The sequence below is a fragment of the Pogoniulus pusillus genome, chromosome 26 (assembly GCF_015220805.1).
Source record: "Pogoniulus pusillus isolate bPogPus1 chromosome 26, bPogPus1.pri, whole genome shotgun sequence".
Lineage (NCBI taxonomy): Eukaryota > Metazoa > Chordata > Aves > Piciformes > Lybiidae > Pogoniulus > Pogoniulus pusillus.
Window position 1 is genome coordinate 3,165,877 of NC_087289.1, and position 8,908 is coordinate 3,174,784.

The 8,908-nt window shown below is 51.9% G+C and overlaps 1 long non-coding RNA gene across 1 annotated transcript; it reads left to right on the forward strand.

Moving 5' to 3' along the window:
* The first annotated feature begins 309 nt into the window (after positions 1 to 309).
* LOC135186876 (uncharacterized) lies at positions 310 to 8,094 on the forward strand. The gene is made up of 3 exons (XR_010307133.1): positions 310 to 598; positions 5,575 to 6,152; positions 7,523 to 8,094. It is a non-coding gene; the product is annotated as an uncharacterized LOC135186876 (long non-coding RNA).
* Positions 8,095 to 8,908: the final 814 nt, after the last annotated feature.

Sequence of the window (8,908 nt, forward strand, 5' to 3'; positions counted from 1 at the left end):
CCAACCCAAGCCATTCTATGAATGTGTTTCTTTATGAAAAGGTCTTCAAATGGCCCAGCCAGGCCAACCCTGGTACCAGCCTGGGCTGCATGGCTGGGCCTGGCACCCTCCAAGGGCTGCGATGCCAGCCTGCCAGCCCCATGCACTCTCCTGCCAGGCTGCAGGAGCATCTGCAGTGCGCAGCCTGCATTCGAGCTTGCAGGAATCGGCCTCGAAAAATCCTCTTGGCTTCTTGTCCATCTCAGACCCAGGAGAGGGCAGCAGCACCCCAGGCTGCAGCCTCAGCCACCCTTCCCGAATCTCCTCTTCCTCGCCTAAACAGATGGGAAGAGGCTGAGAACAAAAAAGCAGCATACAGAGAGAACAAGGGAAAAGCAAGAACCCAGTGGGCAGTTTGGTGGCACTCTCTTGGACCTCAGAACTGTTTGGTTTCAAGGTGGAAGTGGAAAGAGAATTATTAAGGAAAAGAACCCCAACCCAAAGCCCAGGAGTGCCAGGGACCTTCCATGGCAGTGTGCAGTTCTTTTGATACTGCTGATCACAGCACCAAGAAAGAAGATGAGGAGGAGGAGGATGAGGCTTCAAATAGGGGCTGAAGGTAAGTACAGGCAAAAAATATGCAGTCTGTGCTGTTGCAGAGATGTTAAATGACTGGAGGGACTTTTTAGGGTCTCAGGGAGTGACAGGACTGGGGGGAATGGAACAAAGCTGGAGGTGGGGAGAGTCAGCCTGGAAGTGAGGAGGAAGTTGTTGAGCAGGAGAGTGGTGAGAGGCTGGAATGGGTTGCCCAGGGAGGTGGTTGAGGCCCCATGGCTGGAGGTGTTTAAGGCCAGGCTGGATGAGGCTATGGGCAGCCTGATCCCTAGATCAGGCAGGGGGGTTGGAACTGGCTGCTCCTTGTGGTCCCATCCAACCCTGCCTGATTCTATGATTCTAAATTCCCATGAAATCCTGCTCTGACACTCTTGTGGCTTCAACCAGAGCACTTCAGGATGACAAAATGTTGATTACCACAGCTTCATAGGCATGCCAAATGCCTCTCCCTTGCAGAGCTTGCTGCCCTTGAAAGGCAAGGTTGGAAACAGGAGAACTTTCTACTTCTTCACCTCCCTGCCCAAACATGGGCAATGAAACTGGTGAAGGGTCTGGAGAACAGGTGAGGAGTGGCTGAGGGAACTGGGATTGTCTGGGCTGGAGAAAAAGAGGCTGAGGGGAGACCTCATTGATCTCTACAACTCCCTGAAGGGAGGTTGGAGTCAGGTGAGGTCATGGTTGGGCTCCTAGCCCAAGTAGCCAGTGACAGAATGAGAGGAAATGGACTGAAACTGTGCCAGAGGAAGGTCGAGTCAGATATCAGGGAAAATGCCTTTGCTGCAAGAGTGGTCAGGCACTGGAAAAGGCTGCCCAGGGAGGTGCTGGAGTCACTCTGCCTGGAGGTGTTCAGAAAATGCATAGCCAAGGCACCTGGGAACATGATTTAGTGGGTGTGTGGTGTTGGGTTGATGTTGGACTCCATGGTCTTAGAGGTCTTTTCCAATTGAAATGATGCCATGATTCTCTGAGGCCTCTCCAAGCCTGGCCTGAGGTGTACAGCTGAACAGTGTGGAACTCATCCTGCATGTCTTCCCTCACAGCAGTGGCTTTTTGGGTCAGCATCTCCACATTCATCTGCCTTTCAGCCCAGCCAGATGGGTAGCATCCTCCTGGTTTTGCTGAATGAGGCCACCAGGGTGAGTCACACAGCAGGTGAGTGGGAAGAGGACGTCCTTGCAGTCACACTGAAATCTTGGCCACCACTTTGGCACCGTCTTGTTACCCAGCTGGCTTTTGCTGCAGGCACCTTCATTTCCACTTCTCTTGGTCTTCCCCATGGCACATGGGTGGCAGCATGTTAATCTCCTGGGCTGCAGCTTGAGGCTGAGCCTGCAGTCATGTGGGCTCCATCCTCACTTGGGCTCCATTGATTCTTTTGATTTGGGTTTGGGTTTTTTCTTTTTAATGTTTTCCTGAGCTCAGCTCCTCTGAAATCACAGCAAAATGCAAAGTTGTTGCTTACCAAAGCTGTTCTTCTGAAGTGAGTCATTAAAGAAGGAGCTTTGTCACTCTGCCAGACACAGCCTGGTTGCTTCTCTAAGTGTAATGACCAGGGACCAGCTTGCTGCTTCATTTGAGCTTCAACTTGCTTGCACCCAGGATGTCACCCAGCCTCCAGCCAGAGTCTGGACAGAGGAACTTCTGCATTCTTCTGACCTCTTCTGATGAGCAGCCCTTTCCACCCTATTTTTGGGTGAAGGCTCTCCATGTCTGTAAGCTGGACATGCAAGAGCTCCTGGAATAGCTTGCCCAGGAAGGCAGTGCAGTCACTATCTCTGGAGGTCAAGAAATGTGTGGACATGGCACCTTGGGACATGGTCTAATGGCCCTGGTGGTGTTAGACTGAAGGCTGGATTTGATGATTTAGAGATGTCTTCCAGCCCCAACTATTCTATGATCCTATGTTTGTGTGCACAACCAGAAGCTCCTGTACATCTTTATGACTCAAAGCCTTGCAGATGTCCATCAGGGGATCTGCTAAGGAGAGCCTCATGCCTCACTCTGTGTGCTGGGAAAGCCTTTATGAGATACTGAACTTGAAGTTTTGGGGGAGTGTCCCTCAATGTTTGTAGGTGTGGTAACAATTTGGTGATGTCATGCTTTGTACCAGACTAGTGGCTTGCTTGGGGAGCTGTCACTGTGTCCATCCTTCCTGCAGAGACACCTCTTTTCAATCTGGTGGCCAAGGTGATCAAGGTGATCATAATATGAAGCCTGGAGCATTGCATAGAATCATAGAATCAGTCAGGGTTGGAAGGGACCACGAGGATCATTTAATTCCAACCCCCCTGTCATGGACAGGGACACCCTACCCTAGATCAGGCTGCCCACAGCCTCATCCAGCCTGGCCTTAAACACCTCCAGCCATGGGGCCTCAACCACCTCCCTGGGAAACCCATTCCAGCCTCTCACCACTCTCCTGCTCAACAACTTCCTCCTCACTTCCAGGCTGACTCTCCCCACCTCCAGCTTTGCTCCATTCCCCCCAGTCCTGTTACTCTCTAAGAGCCTAAAAAGTCCCTCCCCAGCTTTTTTGTAGGCCCCCTTCAGATACTGGAAGGCCACAAGAAGGACACCTGGGAGCCTTCTCTTCTCCAGCCTGCACAGCCCCAACTCTCTCAGTCTGTCCTCATAGCAGAGCTGCTGCAGCCCTCTGAGCATCCTTGTGGCCCTGCTCTGGACACACTCCAGCATCTCCACATCCTTCTTGTATTGGGGGCTCCAGAACTGGATGCAGTACTCCAGGTGGGGTCTCACCAGAGCAGAGTAGAGGGGGAGAATCACCTTCCTGGCCCTGCTGGCCACACTTCTTCTGATGGAGCCCAGGCTCTGGTTGGCTTTCTGGGCTGCAAGTGCACACTGCTGGCTCCTGTTGAGTTTCTCATCCACCAGCACCCCCAAGTCCCTCTTCTCAGGGCTACTCTCCAGCCACTCACTGTCCAGCCTGGATTTGTGCTAGGGACTGCCTTGACCCAGCTGCAAGACCTGTTCTTTGTTGAACCTCCTGAGGTTGGTTTGTGCCCACCTCTGCAGACTGTCCAGATCCCTCTGGATGGCATCCCTGCCCTCCAGCCTGCCTACTGCACCACACAGCTTGGTGTCATCAGCAGACTTGTTGAGGCTGCACTCAGTGCCTCTGTCCATGGCACCAACAAAGATGTTGAACAAGACTGGTCCCAGGACTGATCCCTGAGGGACTCTGCTTGTCACTGGCCTCCACTTGGATGGGAACACATTGACAGCCACTCTTTGGGTGTGGCCATCAAGCTTGGAGACCAGGATGTGCTGTGGGGCAGTGTCAGAGGCCTTGCTCAGGTCCAGGTAGAAGACATCAGCTGTCATACATGCCATACATGTATACATGATATACAGCCATGTCACACTTGATGTTAAGAGATAGAACAAGAGGAAATGTTGCATCAGGGGAGGTTTAAGTTGGATAGTAGGAAAAACATATTTCCTGCAAGAGTGGTCAGGCATTGGAACAGGCTTTTCAGGGAGGCAGCAGAGTCACCATCCCTGTAGGTGGCCAATAAACATATGGCACTGTAGGACATGGTTTAATAGGTGTGGTGGTGTTGGGTCAGTGGTTGCACTCAATCTTAAAGGTCTTTTCCAACCAAAACAATTTGATGATCCTATAATTCTGTGAAAAGTAGTGTGGGACAAGCAACAGAGGTGTTGGAAGGGAGCTGAGAAGTGGAACTGTGTGGGCACCACACATATCTGACAGCAGCCCCAAAGCTGTCAGAAGATGCCACTTGGAATTTCTTAGTGCAAACCTCGGGAGGCAAATATCAGAGCAGAGCCTTGGCTGTGGCTTGAGCAGATAGAGCCAGTGACAACCTATGAGGGAGCCAAGACCCAGTGTGCACTCCACTGTGGCCGAGGCAAAGGCAGAGGAGCTGCCCCACGTTTGGGCTGTGCTGCTGGTTGTGGCAGAGCTGTCAGCCAGGAGCAGGATATTTTTAGCCTGGTTTCTAAAGGAAACAAAGCTCCAGCATCCATGCTCCATCTGTCAGCTCCCCTGCGACTTTCAACAGTGGCTGCTTTTAAAGAGCTTTCTCTTTTCCTAGGGAGATACAGCTCATAGAATCAACCAGATTGGAAGAGACCTCCAAGATCATCCAGTCCAACCTAGCACCCAGCCCTATCCAGTCAACCAGACCATGGCACTAAGTGCCTCAGCCAGGCTTGGCTTCAACACCTCCAGGGATGGTGACTCCACCACCTCCTAGGCAGCCCATTCCAATGCCAATCACTCTTTCTGCCAGCAGCTTCCTCCTAACATCCAGCCTAGACCTGCCCCAGCACAACTTGAGACTGTATCCCCTTGTTCTGTTGCTGTTTGCCTGGCAGCAGAGCCCAACCCCACCTGGCTACAGCCTCCCTTCAGGTAGTTGCAGACAGCAATGAGCTCTGCCCTGAGCCTCCTCTGCTGCAGGCTGCACACCCCCAGCTCCCTCAGCCTCTCCCCACAGGGCTCTGCTCCAGGCCCCTCACAGCTTTGTCGCCCTCCTGTGGACACCTTCCAGTACTGCAACATGTCTCTTGAATGGAGGAGCCCAGAAATGACACAGTAGTCAAGGGGTGGCCTGAGCAGTGTTGAGTACAGGGATAGAATAACCTCCCTTGTCCTGCTGGCCACACTGCTCCTGTAGGACAAGGGTCCTCCTTCTAAGCAAGCTCAGATCTAATACCTCACTTAAACCATGTATGATACTGCTCATGGCAGAGTGTATGCCATGTATGACACTGCTCATGGCCCTGTCAAGATGGGGCTGTGATGATATTAACCACCACCTGCAGCCTCTCCACCCACAAGCCTTTAATGTCAGCTGTATTACAAACCCTGCCCAGACTGTGGCACTACCAAGCACCTCCATGCACCTCTGATGGGTGATTTCTTCTGCTGTAGCCTTGGCATGCTTGAAGAGCAACCTAACCTCAGTGGTCTTCTTTTCTCATCTCCTAAATTAGGACACTCTCCCAGTTGATGGATTTGGTGCCTGGACCGAGGTCTGAGTTACTACAGGTGAAAGAACTCTGAGACCCAGCTGATGGCCAAGTTTGGATCTAAGCATACGATGCCTCCAGGAACTCTTGGAAGCATTGCATAGTGTCCTGGCTTATCTGCTCCATAACAGTTTCCAAAGGCTATTTTGTGGATTATAAGATGAGAAGGGATGATTAAAATCCAAGTTCCTGAAGATCTGGCTAGTCCAGAACCCAGCAGCAGTCAGTGGCAGCTCCTGGAGGAAGAAAGAAGAGAGTCTTGTTTTAATACCCTCCTATAGCAGCCAAGTGCACTTGTCAGTGCTGGTCTTCTGGAAGGACTCAGAGTTGAGGGCATGCACAGGGAGGGTGTCCCCCAGCAACTGTCTCTGGGGTGTGCTCATGCCTGCCTGAGTGCCAGGAGGTCCAGCTGATCGGGGGCAGGAGATCCAGTCTCCTCTGGGTCAAATACTGCTCTCTTCCACTGGAGCTCCAGCTGTCTCCAGACCCTTCCTCCTCTGCTCTTCAAATGAGACTTTCCACTCAACAAACAACCTCTTGAGGTTATTGTTGTTTTTTTTTTATTAAGTTGTGTCTCTGGAAGAATGAAAACAGCAAAATTCCCTCCAGGGTGCTTCCTGTAGGACATCTGGGAGCTGCACAAGCCCAGGAACAAGCACTGATTCCTGGGCTGATCGTACAGCTAGAGGAATGCAGTCACACTTTCATGGGCATGTGCTTACTTTGGGTTTATTGTTTGCTATTTACTTTGTCCATTTTGCTTAGCTTTTTGCTGGGATTTGCCTCTGGCCTTTGGAGGCAATCACAGCTGCTACAGACAGACTCTGGCAGAGCTCAGACAAACACAGTCCCAGAATTTCAGAGATTCTCAAACTTGCCTTCCAGTTTCCCATAGCTGCTTAGTGGGATTGTCTTGTGCTTCCCTTCTGACTCCTCTCAGAAAGAGATCCCTGAGCCTCTGAGAGCTCTGGTAGCTGGGTGACTTCCCAGGGCATTCACATGTTGCTTCTGGCCCTAGTCCTGCTGGTGGTGGCTGGTCCAGGCTGGCTGCTCTGATCTTGCTGCCAGCTCTGATCTGTGCTGACCGTCCCTGCTACTTATGCAACAGCAGCTCAGGGTGACACTGCAAAGCCAGTCTGGGGGCACTGCAGGCAGTTCTTTGCCTCAGATGACCATAAAATCAGTAAGGTTGGAAAAAAACTTTAAGGACAAGTGCAGGGTTCTGCACTTTGGCCACAACAACCCCAGGCAGTGCTACAGGCTGGGGACAGAGTGGCTGAGAGCAGCCAGTAAGAAAGGGACCTGGGGGTGCTGGTAGATAGTAGCTGAACATGAGCCAGCAGTGTGCCCAGGTGGGCAGGAGAGCCAGTGGCATCCTGGGCTGGCTCAGGAGCAGTGTGGGCAGCAGGACAAGGGAGGTTATTCTGCTCCTGTGCTCAGCACTGCTCAGGCCACCCCTGGAGTGCTGTGTCCAGTTCTGGGCTCCTCCATTCAAGAGAGATGTTGCAGTGCTGGAAGGTGTCCACAGGAGGGCGACAAAGCTGTGAGGGGCCTGGAGCAGAGCCCTGTGAGGAGAGGCTGAGGGAGCTGGGGGTGTGCAGCCTGCAGCAGAGGAGGCTCAGGGCAGAGCTCATTGCTGCCTGCAGCTGCCTGCAGGGAGGTTGTAGCCAGGTGGGGTTGGGCTCTTCTAGCAATGAGGTCACTCCTGAGCCTCCTCTTCTCCAGGCTAAACAACCCCATAGTGTCAAGGTGGTAACACACTCCCTGGCTTCAACTGTGTTCATGAAAGCACATAAAGGTTTGGATCTGCAGAAGAGAGCCTGGAAAAGCAGCCCAAGCTTCTGGTGCAGCTCTGGTTTTGCTGTTTTGTTTGTTTGATGATGCCTCCACTCTTTAATAGGTTTGTTTGTAGTGTTTTACAGGGGACACATCAGCAGGGAGCCAGGACTCATAACCACAAATGCTTGGAAAGAAAATGGAGCCTCTTGCTGAGGGTGAGTCTGCTCAGCATCACTGCTGCTGCCCGGGAGACACCACCACACAGCTGCCTGTGAGCTTTAGGGTTGTGTGACAGCAACTGGAGCTGCACAGGTGAAGGTGTTGGGTCCCTAGGCTGCATTTTAAGGCAAGTAATGCATTTTCAGGAGGGTGAACTGTGACTAAAGGAGAAGAGGGAGATGCTGGGGTTTGTTTTGTCCAAACACTCTAAGTTCTGCTTAGGCAGCACCACATCCCTCCAGCTACCAGCATCGTGCACAGCACTGCCCTGCAGCCACGCTGAGACAGGAGCCTGAGGACATCACTGTGCTAGGAGAGGTTGCTGCAGTAAATTGGAGATACTTTGCTAAATCCTTCAAATGAAAGACAGAAGAATTCAATTTCACTTTTAATATCACCCTTAGCCCCATCTTGAGGGGAAGGTCAGCACTGCCTCCAGCCTGGCTGGTGCCTCCATGCTGAATCACTCTGATCCCAAAAGTAAATAAAGCTCTTTGAGAAAGGGCAAATGTTTTCTCAGTTGCTCTTCTTCCCCTCAAAGGAGGGGCTGATTGAAATTTTTATGTCTGCAGACATAAATATATGCAGTCAACAAATGCTTCTTGCTAAGAAGCTATCTTCACAAGACAGCTGAGTTTTGGAAAGTGCATTGTGAATCCCCAGGATGCTCCTGAAGTGCTGTGCATTTTATGAGCTCCTAAATAGGCTGATGTAAATCACTGCAGATTAATCTTAACGTGTTGTCAGTTCTGGCTCCTGGTATCCTCAAGACTTCTTTTTCCTGCTCAGTCCTGCTGTCCTGGGCAGCAAACAGCCCAGAAATATAAACAGCCCTTTGCCATGAGCAATGATCTGAAGGCCCAAAGCTCTGAGGTGGGTGCCAAGTTGCCTTCTCACCACTGCAGCTGCTCCATCCCCTGCATGGTTGGCTGCTCCTCCTCCAGCTCCAGTTCTGAAACTAGAGCTGAAGCCTAACAGCAAGAGAGCAACCTATCTGCTAGCTCTTCTGGCAGGCTAAGGGCAGACTCACAGCCTGTGCTACGCTCAGGTCTGAACACCACAGCTCCAGCCCAGCTCTCCTCCTCTTTGGAAAGCTAGAAACTAGGTATGAGCATCCACTCACACCTCTCCAGCACTTCTCAAGCCAAGAGGGCAAATTCCTGCCATCCTGAGCCCTCGTGTGGCACAGACACCTTTGCAGCCTGGCCCCACGGAGGGGTGGGGATGATGCTGCCTATGGACACAACCCCAGGCTCAAGCCCACTCTTGCTGCAGGCTCTTAGCACAGTGCCTGACCCCA